At 33.8% G+C, this 16687-nt stretch overlaps 2 protein-coding genes and 1 non-coding gene across 8 annotated transcripts in view; 2 read left to right on the top strand and 1 right to left on the bottom strand.

Moving 5' to 3' along the window:
- LOC124362534 (alkaline ceramidase 3) overlaps positions 1–11802 on the bottom strand; it is a 46525-nt gene extending 34723 nt beyond the window's left edge. For all 4 annotated transcript variants that reach the window (XR_006922474.1, XR_006922472.1, XR_006922473.1 and 1 more), the window contains exon 1: positions 11621–11802. The gene's annotated coding sequence lies outside the window, so the exon portion shown is untranslated. The remainder of the gene's footprint in view (positions 1–11620) is intronic.
- On the top strand, positions 9810–9880 carry Trnaa-ggc. The gene has a single exon. It is a non-coding gene; the product is annotated as a tRNA-Ala (tRNA).
- Positions 11803–13975: 2173 nt separating the features above from the next.
- Positions 13976–16687, top strand: part of LOC124362533 (50S ribosomal protein L1) — a 34361-nt gene continuing 31649 nt past the window's right edge. Inside the window, exon 1 of one of the 3 annotated variants that reach the window (XM_046817125.1) lies at positions 13976–14083. The gene's annotated coding sequence lies outside the window, so the exon portion shown is untranslated. Of the gene's footprint in view, positions 14084–14128; positions 14287–15425; positions 15472–16687 lie in introns of those variants that run through there. The other 2 variants (XM_046817123.1, XM_046817124.1) reach the window with 2 other exon arrangements.

The following is a 16687-nucleotide window of genomic DNA, read 5'->3' as shown; positions in this document are numbered from 1 at the left end:
CTAGTGAGAATGAAAATCACTGAAATAAGAGGAAATCATAATACAACTCCAACACAAGTTTATAGTTTACATAATAAAAAACAAGCTCTAGATATTTTTGAGATTACTGTGTTAGTGTGAACTTCCCATGATAACGTATAATCAAATGTTTCTCTGAGTAATTTGACTGTTTTAACAGAACTCTCTGCCACATTTTTTTTTTTGGAGAGGCCGATCGCCTTGTAGGCCTTATTCTGTCCGTCCTCATGGGCCACTGGCCTGTGCGGGGAATCTTATCAAACAGAATAAAGGGGAGAGTCGATACAGTACGAGGTTGATTGTACTGATAAAAAGTGCAACAGTCACAGACAGGATTTGAACCTGCGCTATCTCTAACTCAGACTCAAAGTCCAACGACTTAGACCACTCGGCCATTTGGCAACCTCCATCACTCTGTCCCTGTCTGCTTTCACATCTTTGAAAATGTAGCGAGCAACTACAAAGGAAGTTCATCTGCATATAGAATGGTCCTACAATAAATGTTGCTAGGCATATATATACATCTATATATATAAAAATGAATGTTTGTATGTTTGTCCTTTATGGAATCGTGAACTATTGGACCGATCATGATGAAAATTTGTACGTATATGTATTTTTCCACGGAGAAGGTTTATAAGCTATGCCCATCCCTTTCCCGATTCAGGATTCCGCCCCACTGGTTACAGAAATACCCATAAGAAATGCATTGCAGCAAACATATGTTAACGTCTTTTCAAATTTTTAATCAGCTGTTCTTTGTAAACATATATTACACTTATAGTTTTAAAAGCATAGAGTAAGCTCAAGAGAAACGACAAATTTTGTTTAAACTGTTTTTGCAATCACTGTTAAACATAGACTTTACTATCCAGATAATACAATTCAAATTTGACGTAAAAATTCACCTTTAACTGCAATATTTATTTAATATAAACCATGCTCATGCTTGATCAGAAGAGTAATGCAGATATCATAATTACTATCTTACGTTGGCTACAAATATAAAGAATGTTATAAAATCAACCTTAGTTGTTTTTTTTGACAGAAGTATGGTTCTCAAAACTCCGTGTGTACATATTCTCTCGATCGAGACAACAAAGCAAGCTCAATCGTGGCATCGGAGATATAACTAATTTAATCTAAAATTTATTATAGTAAAAAAAAAAAATTTACTAAGTAATATAAGGACTTCGGTTCTTAAGATTTGCGTGCGAAGCCGTGGGTAACAGCTAGATAGAGGCAGGAATATGGTACATACCTTCATAATACGCCCAAGAGGCTCACGATGGAACGACTATCAATTATCTCAGCAATGTTTAGAATGTGATAGAAAAAGAATAAGTGAATATAGTGTACTGTTTTCAACGGGAAATTGCGTGCGAAGCCGCGGGCAACTTTTGCAAAAAATTATTGAAATGCGCAGCAAAGCGCGCCGGGCCCGCTAGTTATGAATAAAATTGGGCCCAAAACTGATCCCTGTGGAACTCCAGCAAGGCCCTCCTGAAATGTAGACTCACAGCAGGCCACAGAAACTTTATGCAATCTGCCACAAAGATATGTTTAAAAGAAGTGCAACTGATTACCATTAATACTATAAAATTTCAATTTACTTAAAAGAGTGTCATGTGATTTACTATCAAAGGCCTTGCAGAGGTCCATAAGAGTCATATTAACATATTCACTGTTTTCAAAGCCATTCAACATATTAGTTACCACTTCATTTAAAGCTTTAGTTGTGGACAAACCAGGACAAAAACCAAATTGACTATTACTTAAATATTATGTAAATCAAAAGATTCTAAAAGTTTGTTATTAACACGATTCTATTATTTTCGAAACAATGCATATTGTTCTGTAATTGTCAATACAAGATCTATCACCCTTTTCAAAAAGAGGAATACTCCTTGATAGTTTGGAAAAGTATAAAAATGAAATGAAAGATTAATCAGAAATGTTAAGAGGCTTGACAATACTAGCAGCAACGAGTTTTATAACTTTGTAGCTAAAACCAAAAACATCCTCACTTTTAGATGGCTTCAGAGACCTTTTACCTTAAGCATATTAAGCTCACCAACACTCTTTTGATGAACATTTTCTAGAGGTTGCTAAACATTACTTAAAAAGGTAAAATGATTTAAACCATTCTTATTCATTCTCTTAGCACTATCAACCACACTTCTTACAGTACATATGTAACAGTTATTGAATTCTTCAGCAGTGATATGTGGTATTGGGTTTTCCCTTTTGTAATAATTTCCAGCCTCAGACAATAATCTGCCACGAGGCCAAACATTTATTCTTTGAATTTTTTATTATTTTTTCAATATGAATAATTTTTGCTTCTCTAATCTAGACCTATAGAATTTCTTCTTGGCAATGTAACATTTTAATGTAAAAGGACTCTCTCTATTTCAGCAGCAAGAGACAAATATAGCTTCAAGTCATAGTGTTCATCAGGACTACTACTATTTTCCAGATTTTCATTAAACTCTTGCTAACAAGCTGGTCATTTGCATTTTCCCAGCTCTTCTATTTTGAGGTCTTTAACTTCGGAGTATTTCAAGTTGATACATTGCATGTGTACCCAACTTTGACAAATCCCTCTGTAAAATACACCTCCATGACGGACATACCCTCCATACTTACAATTTTTACTATTTTCTACCATTATAGCAGTCACAAAAATGTGCTAAAAAAGTTTTGAAAGTAAATCTATTAAATAGTAATCCAATAACTTTTTTTGAAAAAATTTATTGCCCACTGTTGAATTTTAACCAGGTACCTGATTCTTAATATCCAGTTAGTTACTATCAGCCAATGACCTTGAACCCTGTGATAAGAATTAGCAGCTTATTCTTATCACAGCTGTTTCTGATAAGAATAAGATAGGAATCATTTATTCCATTGACTTCAACAAACAAAGAGTAATTATAGTTAGTTATAACTAAAAAACCTAACATCAATATGGCAATTCATGAATTTCTCAATGCTGTAAAAAGGATTGTTCACTAGCCAATCACATAACTTTTTAACAATATTTTAAAGGGAACAAGTCTCGCATCATCAGGCAGCGTATTTAAAAAATTTATAAAGCTTAATTTAAACAAGCTTTTAGTTTTAGCTAGTCTTTGAGGCAATATATCAATCTTATTCCTTCCTCTAGTGTTGTATTGATGGATCTCCTGTCTTAATAGACAGACTACAACACTGTCATCAGTTGTGATAGTCTATTCCAGCATCAAGCTTGTGACATGCACATACAGTAACTGCACTACCGAAATGATAATTTAAATCAATCTCAATGATGTTTCCTTTACCTCTCCATGTAAAGGAAACGTTTAGGAGGCTCAGTGGTGTTCAAGAATAACACAAGGGAAGAGAGTTAGAAAGATGTGAAGATTTTTTCCCATGAACAGATAGAAGGGCGAAGATATCATTCTGCAACTGCAATAAACCACTGTGTGAGGAGCACAGCAACATGAAATACAACGAGTGTGTGCGAGACCAGTAGACGAGTATAGACAGTAGACGAGTTCTCAACCTATATTGCACAGTCTACTGCAACTCTGATGGCTGGTAATAAAGTACAATATTTCTAAAACTGTAAATGATTACTATCATTTTGCTTTAAAAATTGCCATATTTTGAACAGATAAGTTTTTAAAATATTATACAAACATGATTATTTTGTTCTGTTTATATATTTGACATACGGTATTCTAATATAAAACAATTATTTAACGTCAAAAAACTGAGTATTTCTTACAATTAAAAGAACCAAAATAATAATAAGGACAATATACCAACAAAAAGGTTATCAGATTTAAAACAAACAATTTAAATGGATTAATTCTATTCATAAACATATTCATAAGAATATTTAATATATTAGGGTCATTCACCAACCACAATAAGTAAAGTTGAATAGAATTTTTCAGCTAATGTATATTTTACAATTCTCAATTACACTTAACATCTAAATTTCAACCATACCATCTGTCAAGATTGCTAAACACCACTTTTACAAAAATATACATTTAATAAATTTGAAATCTACTGACATGATGCTTATGTCATGGACATGGACACATGACACGTCATGGGGAATGTAATTGGTTTGAAAATTTAAAAAAATAAGTTGCAAAATATTATTTTAATAATTAAAATAATAATAAAACAGTAGTGATAAGGTCTGAGTTTGCAAAAGGCAGAATAACTCAATTTCTTATGTTCCTCATAGCAGGAAACAAATTTCACCTGTCAGTTTTTAAGAAATCATTTAAATGACATTTTTGGATTTTATTTTTCGCTGGTCCGCACATTGTCTGCTTCCTTCATCCTGAGCTGCTCTAAAAACTCAATTACATCTTTTCTCAGCTTAATTTGGTATGTCAATGACATTTTTCTAAACTCTTCTATTTATTTTAGCATTCTGTGTGATGGCATTAATGCAATGTGATATGTAAGTTTGTACTATTTCAATTTTACCATTTAACATTTGTGCAAAATACTCTTCTTATTCAATACATTTTATCCTGACATGGACAGCTGCTTACACAAAACTTTGCCAGATAATAAATGTCTTTACATCTTTAGAGTATACATGTCCCTTTGACAGTTTTTGAACTTATATTTTTGGTGTCATATTTGTAGCTTTAGTTTTCTTTCCCCTCTGCAATTTCTTGCAATACTCGTTTATTTTTTTTATGTAATCTGTTATTTTCTTTTTTTAAGATTCTGAATTTCTTTTTTTACATTCTCCTGATTTTTTCTTCTTTCAACTTGAATCTCTTGATGTAGAAAAGTGTGTGTTGAATTCATTTATAATTGGACTTGATGGAGGTTTCTTGTTTCTTAAAGATAATATAAGATTTTGTTTATTTTTTTATTTTATCCATTTGAGTTGTTAACACATCTTCTACTGCTTTCTTATTTTTCCTTCTCTCTTTTTGCCAAAACATCTACAGATTTTCTATAGGTTTTCTTTCTTTTCATATCCTTTCCTAGTCCTCCTTATACTTAACAGGGTCTTGTTTTATTTTTTTTCTTCCATGCCTCATTGCCCTAAGTTGCTTTGCTGAAAACTTTTTCTTAACAGGAGACATTTTCACTGCCTGAAATCAATTCACTTCCAAACAGAATGATAATAGAAGTTATTCTAAAATAATAGTCAGTATTAAAGTTATTCTAAAAATTGCTTAATGCACAAATAAGTTCTCCCCAGCCCCACATTATTCCGAGGGATGTTTTAAAATTAAGTACTTGTGAAGTTGAGCAAGTAATGAACAATTCAAATTAAAAGTATTATTACACTTTACTAAGTAATTAATACTGATTATTGTTTATAATATGGGAATGGCCTGTGTTAATTGAAGCATAACAATTTAATGCAGTTTTAAAAGCTAACTAAACCATAACCAGAGTAAAATTTTACTATGGGTAGTAAGATCTAATAAAACTATATAAAAAGTGTTAATACAATACAAATTTAAAAATTATCTGTGTTTTATAAACAAAAAACACCTTAAAATAATATTTACTAATCAAGACTGTTAGAAAATAACTAGACTGCTAAAAAGTTAATTTGGTTTAAAACTCGTATACATCATGTCCGTTGCCCACAAATCATGTCCGTGGATAAAGCAAATCTACGGACATGAAAATAATTCTAACCATGTTATTTGGTCAAGTAAATTTTAGATGACAACCTTAAATAGCTATTGTAACATTCAAATTTTTATGTGACATAAAAGAAATATTATAAACTATCTTACTTGTACAATTTGCTGGCCACAGATATGATGATACAATCTTTACAACTTCTCTACTTCACTTTTAACTAGAGATAACTTACAAGCATGTTTACTTTGCTTCACTACAAACATCTACAATCCTTTCATATAATATCCAAGATGGCCAAGAATATTTCTCTCTACCAGAGTTGACTACTGCTGCCACCTACTGCATTTTTTAGAAATTTCATAATTTTCCACAGACATGATGGTGGATTGAGACAATTTAAAATAATTGAAAGAAATGTATTATATTAATAAAAAGGGTGATACAATAATTTTAACATGCAGTATTGATATTATTAAAGTTAATAATATAGATTTTTATGAATATAGTCAGATATTATGCAAATATTACAAACAAAAATACTTATGGACATTTACCTCGAGACCATTCACTGACATGATTAATCATGTTCTGTTGACTTATTTTTATTACATAATCATTTAATTTTTACTTCAAACTTGATCGTGCTTTAAGATAATGTGTTATAGTCTCCAATTAATGTAAAAAGTCATGAATTTTAATAAATAAATTATATTATTCATAAGACAAGTTATTTGACAGATTATGCAGAGTGCCCCATTAGTGGCCCATTTTTTCAGAAATGCAAAATTTATGTATTTAATGAGCAAAATAAAGCAAGGTGTGTGTGGTATTGTGCCAAAAATTCGTAGGTGTGCCTGAGTTTTTTTACAAAGTATTGTAAAAAGTATATTTTTGAGATACGTTAAATCTTATAATGTACTCAAATTAATGTGAGTAACAATAAATTAGTGTGTGAGTGACAGTATTTAATCTTACATGATAAAGATTTCTTTGACATAAATTACAAAACAGTAAGGTATTAATAAGTGATTTTAACTACGTTATATGAATGATTTCCTCCATAATTTAATAGTAAATGCTTCAGTACGTGTTTCAAGTTTATATTTAAAAACGACAACAATATAATTATTTTAATAATATAAGAAAGACGATCGTAAATCACTGAAATTTCGTGTCCCACAGTTGATTTTACCAAGTTCCCCAAATGGGTGGATCCATCTTTGGTCCAGCTAGTATTCTGATCTTTATCAAATAATACAAAATTCCAACAAAAAACAGCGTTCAACTCAGTGCTACCAGCCAACCACTCACATTTTTTATAGGAGTTTGATTGAAAATGTCGGGTAAATTTTTCACTGCTTTGCACTAAGTTTGGTAAGTCTGGAGTGGCCTTCCAAGTTTTATTATTTCCTTTTTTTCTCCAAAAGGTTGAGAAGGGTACATTTATAAGGCGTTTGATGAAACACTCCGCCTCAGTCATAGTGAAGAGACAAGATACGGCGGCACTATTCTTTTATTTTAAATTCACAAAATGGTAAAATGGCACTACATACAGGGTGACAATTAAGTCTGGAACCTCTTTTTTAATTTTTGAACCATAATAGAAAGAAATACCAAAGTTCACACGTGCTTACTGGTGATAGTAACGCACACATCTGCCCAATTACCGACCGGATAATCCCTTTGGGGGACGGTCCACAAGGAGTCAGACAAAATTCTTAAATAGCAGCATAGGTCAAGTTTGGTATCAAATTAAAGGACTTACTTACCAGAGTACAATGCCGCAAACCGGACTTTAAAAGGTGGATTCATTCAGTAGTTATAGCTATTTGAATTTTAAAACAATTGAACAATGTAAATTATTAAGTATTACAAGTAAACACCAATTTTTAAGTATCTGTGATCAAAGTAAGTGTTCAAAATGTTCCCCTCCCATCATCTGACAAGGTAGTAATCGAAGCCAGGAATCAATAATTATTACCAATAACACAACTACTGTTAGAATGTGAAAGTGGCAGATTGAGTCATACACAGCATCCACAGAAACTTAACGTTTGGGCAGGTATTATAAGAAATAAAATTATGGGCCCATTATTTATCAATGGTATTTTAAATGGTGACTCGTATCTAGCAATGCTCCAAAATGAGATAATTCCTGCACTACAAGCTGCTCTTGGTCGACAATTTCAAAGAATTTATTTCCAACAAGATGGCGCACCACCACACTTTGCTCTCCTTGTTAGAGAATACTTGGATACAATATTCCTTCACAGATGGATTGGAAGACGTGGTGCAGTAGAGTGGCCTGCTCGTTCCCCTGATTTATCTCCGCTGAATTTTTTCTTTGGGGATACCTCAACTCAAAGATAAAGTTTATCGTACTAAGCCTCGAGATTTGGCGCACCTAAGAAATCTCATAGTTTAAGAAGCTCAAGATATTCCTTGTAACTACCTTCAAAATGCAGTGGATGGCTTTTACAACCGCCTAGGACATTGCCAGACGATGGGAGACTTTGCCAGACTAATACTTAATAATTTACATTGTTCAATTATTTTAAAATTCAAATAGCTATAACTACTGAATAAATCCACCTTTTGAAGTCCGGTTTGCGGCATTGTACTCTGGTAAGTAAGACCTTTAATTTGATACCAAACTTAACCTATGCTGCTATTTAAGAATTTTGTCTGACTCCTTGTGGATCGTCCCCCAAAGGGATTATCTGGTCGGTAATTGGGCAGATGTGTGCGTTACTATCTTCAGTAAGCACGTATGAACTTTGTTATTTCTTTCTATTGTGGTTCAAAAATTAAAAAAGCCAGACTTAATTGTCACCCTGTATAACTGGTAGTTAGTTTACATGTCCAATAAACTAATAACAGCAACACCGACAAAATTATGCAACATACGACACGGAAAGATGCGCGCGAGAGGTTATAACAACCTAAGCCAGGACAGGGCCGGGCTGGCGGCCAGGCCGTTCAGGTCACACGGTAAGCATTCGGCCTTTTGGCAAAACTCGAATGATACGTTCGGCAGTAGTCGGGATCAAGAGAAGCTAGCTTCTCTGGCCACTTGTTAAAACCGGCTACAATTCCCGCTCCCCCAGACCCCTAACCATGAACTCTATGCGTGTGCAGCCTGCCTACAGAAGCTGTCGCATTACAGCTTCACTTCAAAGCAGAACACAAGCAGAGGAACAATGTCAAAGAATAGTGTTTCTAGAGGGTGTCAGGTTTACTTCTAGTAGCATTGTTAACAGTTTTACGTAAAAAATATTTAAACAAATTAATTGTATGCACCTAATGAAGCAGTGCTTCATTAACTTCATCCCACCGCACGCCACTGCATTTGAGAGGCATTTGGTCTTCCGATCATATGTTAGTAAGGTTATTTAAACACATACATAACAGAAACGGTTAAATAGAAAATAATTTAATCGTAAAGAGGAAGGGCTCTGTGGTGTAATGGTAGCATTGTCACCCGGCAAGTGAGATCCAGGTTTGAATCCCGGCAGAACGAGTGCTTTTGTGATTCAATCTTTACTCAAATTAAATCAGGCAATCGCCGTTTAAACAAATTCAATGAATGTAAAGTCATTTTACAGGTTCGGTATTTGGTCTTTCAATCATATATTAGTTAGGTTCTTTAAACACATATGTGACAGAAACAATCAACTACAAAATTATTGAATCGTAAAAAGTAAAGGCTATGTATATAGTGGTAGCATTCTCGCCCAACAAGTGAGAGATCCAGGTTTGATAATAATAATATTAATCTAATCTATAAATTATACTAATATATCTATATAATATATAAAATATAGAAGATATTCAATCTTGTGTAAGTTTATTTCAATAAGTGAAATATATATATATATATATATATAAGTAAAGTAAAGTACAGTAAGGATGTCTTATTTTACCAAGCGAAGTTAGAGCAAAGAAGCCCTCTCTAACACTTAACCTGAGGACCAACGGCTTAAAGGTGACTTCCGAACCACCACCAATGACTGGGCAGGTGGGCTGCTTGCAAGGACAGGATCACTCAGCAGTCACCCACACAAGCAGCAGCCACGCTCAACATTGCTTGATCCGGTTATCTTGGAATAACCATTGTGCCCACTACACTGTGCCAAATACAAAATAATGGAATCGTAAAAAGTGAGGGCTCTGTGGTGTAATGGTAGCACATTCACCTGGCAAGTGAGAGATCCGGGTTCGAGTCCCGGCGGAGCAAGTACTTTTTGCGATTCAATGTTTATTGAAATTAAATAAGGCTATTGCCATTTATACAAATTTAATGTAAATAAAAGTCATTTGACAGGTATTTGGTCTTCCGATCATATGTTAGTTTGGTTATTTAATCGCATATGTGACAGATAGGGCCAAATACAAAATAATTGAATCGTAAAAAGTGAGGGCTCTGTGGTGTAATGGTAGCACATTCACCCGGCAAGTGAGAGATCCGGGTTCAAGTCCCGGCGGAGCAAGTACTTTTTGCGATTCAATGTTTATTAAAATTATATATATATATATAATATACAAAATGTCCCATAACCATGCTTAAGTCGAGACAAACACATTTCACCATATGTAAATAGGTCTCCGATGCTTAGTTTCCTTGTCTATAAATCCCTTTTTTTATGTCTATATCCCTTATCTAATAAATTCCTTGTCTATGCATTTTTATAAAAAAAATAATATCTTAAAAACTAATACATTAGCCTAAAATACGCCAAATCTGGCTCAAGTGTTTATGATAACAAGGTGTTACTGTAAAATAACTATTACAATATTATCTTCAATATTTTAAAAATGACAGTCCATTAAAACTTTTTAATATCTTAGAAACAAGTAATTTTTCTCAAAAATCACAAGAATAAAATTTTTTTGTGATTTTATCACAAATCTTGTCATTAGATTAATTTTCAAATATAAGTGTTTAAATAATAAAAGCCTACATACCAAGTCACTATAAACTGATGTATATGTATTGGGATGGTTGGCCTACATGTGTTAATGTCATGTGTTTTAATCTCTTATGGGTTTTTGTTTGTTCACAAATTTATTTATTCTGCTATTTTCTCGTTGCCATCATGGTTACCCATAAGGCCAACATAAAAATATTCGCTAACGCTTAGACAAATCTCATGAAGTGACATGGAATATCATTGAACTTGTGTCGTCATATAGAAATGAAGCCTCATGCACAATTTAAAGTCCACAGACCCGTTTTTTTTTTTTTTTTTTTTTTTTTTTAGATATTGTGCAGACAGCCAGTCAGACAGATAGACAGACAGATAAATTAAATTTTTTCATCCCCAAAGGTATATGGTCTCTAATAGTACTTATGTAATTCTTGATAAAATACTGAAAAATCGTTTCTAACATCTTAACACTTGAATAGAGCTTAGTCTCAGTTCTTAAATAAATTGTTTCAATAAAAATGTTGCAAAATATACATTTTGGCTTGATCTTTTTTGCTATACCAAAACGTTATCACTAATAAAAAATCACCATCACATTTCTGTGTTCTCGAGCAGTTTCATTCCGTATCGGAGAGCTAACTTAATACTTATTGGGGGATATTCCGTAACAAGATAATTTTTACTTAAATTTCTAATGAAAGTATATTCAAATCTTACACTTAAGTTACAGGGTTTATTCAAACAAAACAATCCTAGTGATATTCTTCCCTACATGTCGATTTAATTAATAACCTGTTAGTTGTTCTATGTATAATGTAATAAAATTGAACCAGAATAAAGATTGTTATTTAAAAAAACTCCTTAACAATTGTGGAAAATTGAAGGCTCTAATAGGGTTAATATAGTGTAGCCTAGCACTACATAAGCCCTACACTACAATTATATGTTACTAAGATATTAAAAGTTTACCTCCATAAAATCGTAATTTAGTGTTCAAATACATAATAAATAATGTTTTAAGTAAAAAGAGGGGATGTAGAAATTTATACCTGTATTTTGATTAGACAGTATACTAAAGACATAAAACGAATATGTTTTATTTAGAAGTTTCCTGAATATTATAACTTAACAAACGGCAAATTTACTAATCACTTGTACTTGACTTATCACCTTCAACTAGGATAAGCAAATCTGAACTTTACTTCTCAAATTTAGGTTAAGTTGACGTTAGATTAGGACAAAAAGCATTATTATTGTTCCTGGCTTGGCATTAGTACCATGAAACTACTATTAAAATCATGCTTGTGTTCTTCTTAAAATATATATTCCTTAGTTAATATTTTTGGGCTAAATTAAACTTGTGATTACAAACTTTGAATTTTATTTCTAAATGTGGCCAAGATATAAATAAGAAAATATCCAAATGATTGTAATGTACCTTTGATTATAAATCTATCTCAAAGGTGTCAACTACACTTCTTCCACTTGTTAATTTAACAATATTGTTGTAATATTTCTCAAGAACTGTAAGAATTGCTGTAGAGATTCAGTCTAACAGAAGACGAAATGCAAACAAAATTGTGTGGGTGAATTTAAAAATTCAGCAGAATTTTTTAGGCCAAATCAGGACTTATCAAAAAGTAGCATACAATTTGTATTTTTCAGCCGGTCATAGATAATTTGACGTCTGTGCGAGGAAGATCCAAAACGTTTGTGATATCAGAGCAAATAAAGAGGCCGTACATATATACTTGTAATGTGATAATCCTGATATTATGTGTCTAACTGAGCCTAACTACAGGGGTGTGGTAGATAAGTAATGAGACTCAGTCTAGAAAAACAAATTTATTGATCCGATTTGTACAAAACGTTAATATTCTTCTAAGTACCCGCCTTGGGCATCGACACAACGTTGCCAGCGCGTTTTCCAAGCTTCATAGGCCCCACTGTAATCCGTTGGAGTTATCCCAGTTAGTGCCTTCGTGACAGCACGTTGGATGTTCGGAATATCGTCGTTGAAACGATGACCCTTCAGGCATCTTTTTACCTTCAGAAATAGGAAGAAATCAGGAGAACTCATGTCAGGGCTGTATGGTGGCTGTGGCAGAACTTCAACTCCTATTCGGGCCAAATAGGAGGTCACGAGGCTTTTGTTCGCGGGGAGCACTCGGGGAACCAATTTTGCGCAAACTTTCCTCATCATCAAATCTTGCGGAACAATTTGGTGAACCGTAAATTTATTCACGGAGACCTCATCAGCGATCATTTTGAGGCTTAAACGACGGTCGGAGTTTAGGAGTTCTTTCACTTTGGCCACCGTTTCATCCAAACGACTCGTTGAAGGGCGTCCAGATCGTTCCATGTCTTCAACGGATTCCCTCCCGTTTTTTAAATTCATTAAACCACCGGAACACTTGAGATCTTGATAGGGCGTGCTCTTTGTAGGCCTCCGTAATCATAGCAAAAGTTGCCGAAGCAGTTTTACCCAAGCAAAAGCAAAATTTGATTGCATACCGCTGTTCTATCGAGCGATCCATCTTCAGCGTTTTCAAAAGTGTCACGGGCACACAAACAACGTAATACGCGAAGCTCAACCCTCACTGCACCAGAGCTACGACATGACTGCAAACCGGTTCTACTGTTAGCTCAGATCCCACACCACGTGACCTGCAGGTGGAGACCTCACTACGAACGACTGGGGCGCCGTGCGGCGGCCAGTCTCATTACTTATCTACCACACCCTGTATTCTCAAATACAATTGGAGTCTTATCGCCTTCCTGAGTACAGACATATCTCAGCTTTCTGCTGTCATACTCGTCAGAAAGGGGGTGTAACCACATTTGCGAAATCTGAACTATATATTGAACCAGTTAATGTTTTTAATTTTTCTTCCAAAAACTTATGCCACCTGACTGCATCAAAATTTAATATGAAAAATAAGTGTTTTATTTTGGTCCTTGCTGTTTACAGAGATCCTGGCCATGGCTGTAACGAATGTTTCGTCTTAGTCATGTCTAGATCTTATCTTTTGCAAAAGCCCTAGCTAGAGTGGTTGTCTTTGGAGATTTAAACAATGACATTTTTAATTAGCGACCTATTAGATGTTTAGATCCATATCATGACAACTTATGGGTTGAGGCACACGATAATCTCCAACACACGGGAGTTTATTTTATGTGCTATTATATAAAAGCATAATAACAATGAAACTGCAGCTAAGGAAATTGTCAATCAACCGCCTTCACTAAACTTTAATGTAGTATCTAAGATATCAAGCTAACGTGACCATTTTCATCATTTTAGCATCTGGATATGAGTTCAGTCGGCCCCCACAGTATTAAATATATCGGTATTGTGTTAGTATTACGTAGGAATACGTAAAAGAAAAATACCAATGTTGTTTGCTGCTTACTCATTTTATTAGTAACTTGATTATTGCAATCTGAATATGTATATTTTACAGTTCAAGACAAAAAAAATTAGTTGATAATGGAACACATAAAAAAAAATAGTAAGTTTGTTTTACGCTTCATGGTGTTATATAAAGCCCAGAAAATGGATATATGTAGTACTAGCTCACCTCTAGCCTACATGTAAACTTAACCTCAACTTTTTATCTACCTAATTGAAAACTGTACACAATCCACTTACGAATAATATTATCTATAATTGTATTTAGAATTTACCCCTGTAGTGGGTAGACCTACTGATTAGGTAAGATTAATTTAAGTTATCTTGAGACGACGATTTACTAGATATTATTTTCTAGATCATTTACTGTCTTCCCTCTACTTTCCTCAGTGAGTTATTAAATATTACCTCAACAGTTAGTAAAATTTGACATTCTTGTGTTGCAAGATACTTACTATTCAGACATTGTATGCTAGTTTAAAGTTTTTTCTCGTAAAAGAGTGTAAATATTTGGTTTAGGAACACCTACTAGAATGACCTAAAACCACCTTTAAAGTATTCTTGACTATGTAAACGTTCATTACTACTACGAATTTTATTAAGAAAGTATTTGATAATTGTCACATGAGCGGCAAAATACGAGTTTCGCGTTATTAACTTATTGGAATCGTCCTACAGAACAAAACAATATAAAGTTTGACGGGGTGGAAATGAGAAATAACAAAGTTCTAGAACATAAAAAATGGAACAACTTTTCAAGCGCGGAGCAATATTTCCATGTTGTACATCCACATCGGGCATCAGTGACCTTTTGTGACCATGATTCAACCTCGTGATGACGTCCTCAGATGCGGCGCCATCTTTGCAAACGTAAATGAAAAGTGATAGGCCTACTGAAATGAGCAGAATTTTGATCCAAATGAACAACGTTTTTCTTAAATTTCGAGCTACAAATTAATGAGTTGTTATTGAGTTGAGACGAGTGTCTCCGGCCTGATGTCAACGAAAGAAAAACATCCCTCGAGATAGTACCTATCAGTAAAATATCAAATTCTAGAGGGGCTGATCAGAAATAGTACCTATCAGTAAAATATCAAATTCTAGAGGGGCTGATCAGAAATATAAATTGAATTGTAATGGAAAGGCAATTATGTACCGTGTAAAAAACTTAATAAATCATGGGTATCAATTTACAATAACGTGACCATGGAAAGGTATGTTCATTTTTTTTCCTGAAAACAATAGTGAAGAAAAAATTCGTCGGCAACGAAAATCAAAGGAGTTATGATTTTTTGAAATCCTCTGAAAACTCTGTTTTTGACAGTACCTCTGGCAATACTATCCATATTTGACAGTTTGGTATTACTCCGCGGCTCTCTCAAATAAAGAAGGGACGCCATTTTGAACTATTTTGTTCCTCCGTGTCTATTATTAACCTCCTAGTTCAGTAGTGGTAATGGCACACCTTTGTGTTGGATGTTCATTAAGGTAAGTGATAAGTTACTGAAATGATGCTGACTAGTACGTTAATCCTGTCAACGATGCCTGCCCGCTGCGCACTGCTTGCTCTTTTAGAAAAAAAATTAACTCGAGCTTGCAAAAGTCGAATCCCAGATCACGTGATGCCCCTGCTCCTTAACGCAATAATGCCCGAAAGGCATTTCAATATAATACAATAATATACTTTCCCCCCAGTTTATATGCACCTGTGATAATAATACTTGGCTATAAATGCCCAACCCATGAAAAAAAGTCCATTTTCCATGGTCACGCTATTGTAAATAAATACCAAATCATGAATACCCCTAAATATGAATACGTATATAAATGGACATTAATAGAGAACACTTACCATTGGTGTGTTCCACAGAATGTACAGAAACTAAATAATCTCGTTTCTGTCGTAAACTTTTAACATGCCCGACAAAACATTCTGACACACAAATTCACTACGATTGGTCAAACTAGTGGATGGTTGATCCATGATCGTCACACTCTCAATCGATCCTAACTACAGTACATGATATCTAGTGAAGTACTGACTTCTGCCCCGGAGCGTTCAGATAACAGATACGCTATCAGTCTCACCCGCAGATAATATTTACAGATATCCAAACACAGCACACAAACAGATAAACATAAAGAACTTAACTATTTATATATATATATATATATATATATATATATATATATATATATATACCCCCTCTAAAATCATGTTATTTGTCATTTGTACCCCCTAAAACCATTTATATTTTTTGTTCAGGAGGATGAGCAGAATAAGTTGATAACGTCAAAATCGTGATTTGCCAGGTCGACCTTTAATCTTATAATTTCCAAGTATTTAACAGTATGGTAAAATCATTAAATATGCTCGGGGTGGGAATTGCCAAGATAGGAGAAGTAAGGATATTAGGGTGACCCAACATGAAAGGTCTGCCAAAAACAAATGTACCAATGTAAACCGATCTAACCTACTGTCTAATTGACAGACTTGCTCAAAGGGTGGTTAGGGTACGATAAGCGGACCCGGTTTTTTATATCGAAGAATATAATCATCAATACCTAATATTCGCATATCGAATTATAGACTATCAGAATTACAGCAATCGATATAAAAGTATCTATAGTGCCCAATAACAATCATATGAATTTAATGATGTCACAAATAATAAATGAACATAACCAAAATTAGGGAAACTCA

Source organism: Homalodisca vitripennis, chromosome 5, assembly GCF_021130785.1.
Source record: "Homalodisca vitripennis isolate AUS2020 chromosome 5, UT_GWSS_2.1, whole genome shotgun sequence".
Lineage (NCBI taxonomy): Eukaryota > Metazoa > Arthropoda > Insecta > Hemiptera > Cicadellidae > Homalodisca > Homalodisca vitripennis.
This window is presented reverse-complemented; position numbering and strand designations above follow the sequence as displayed.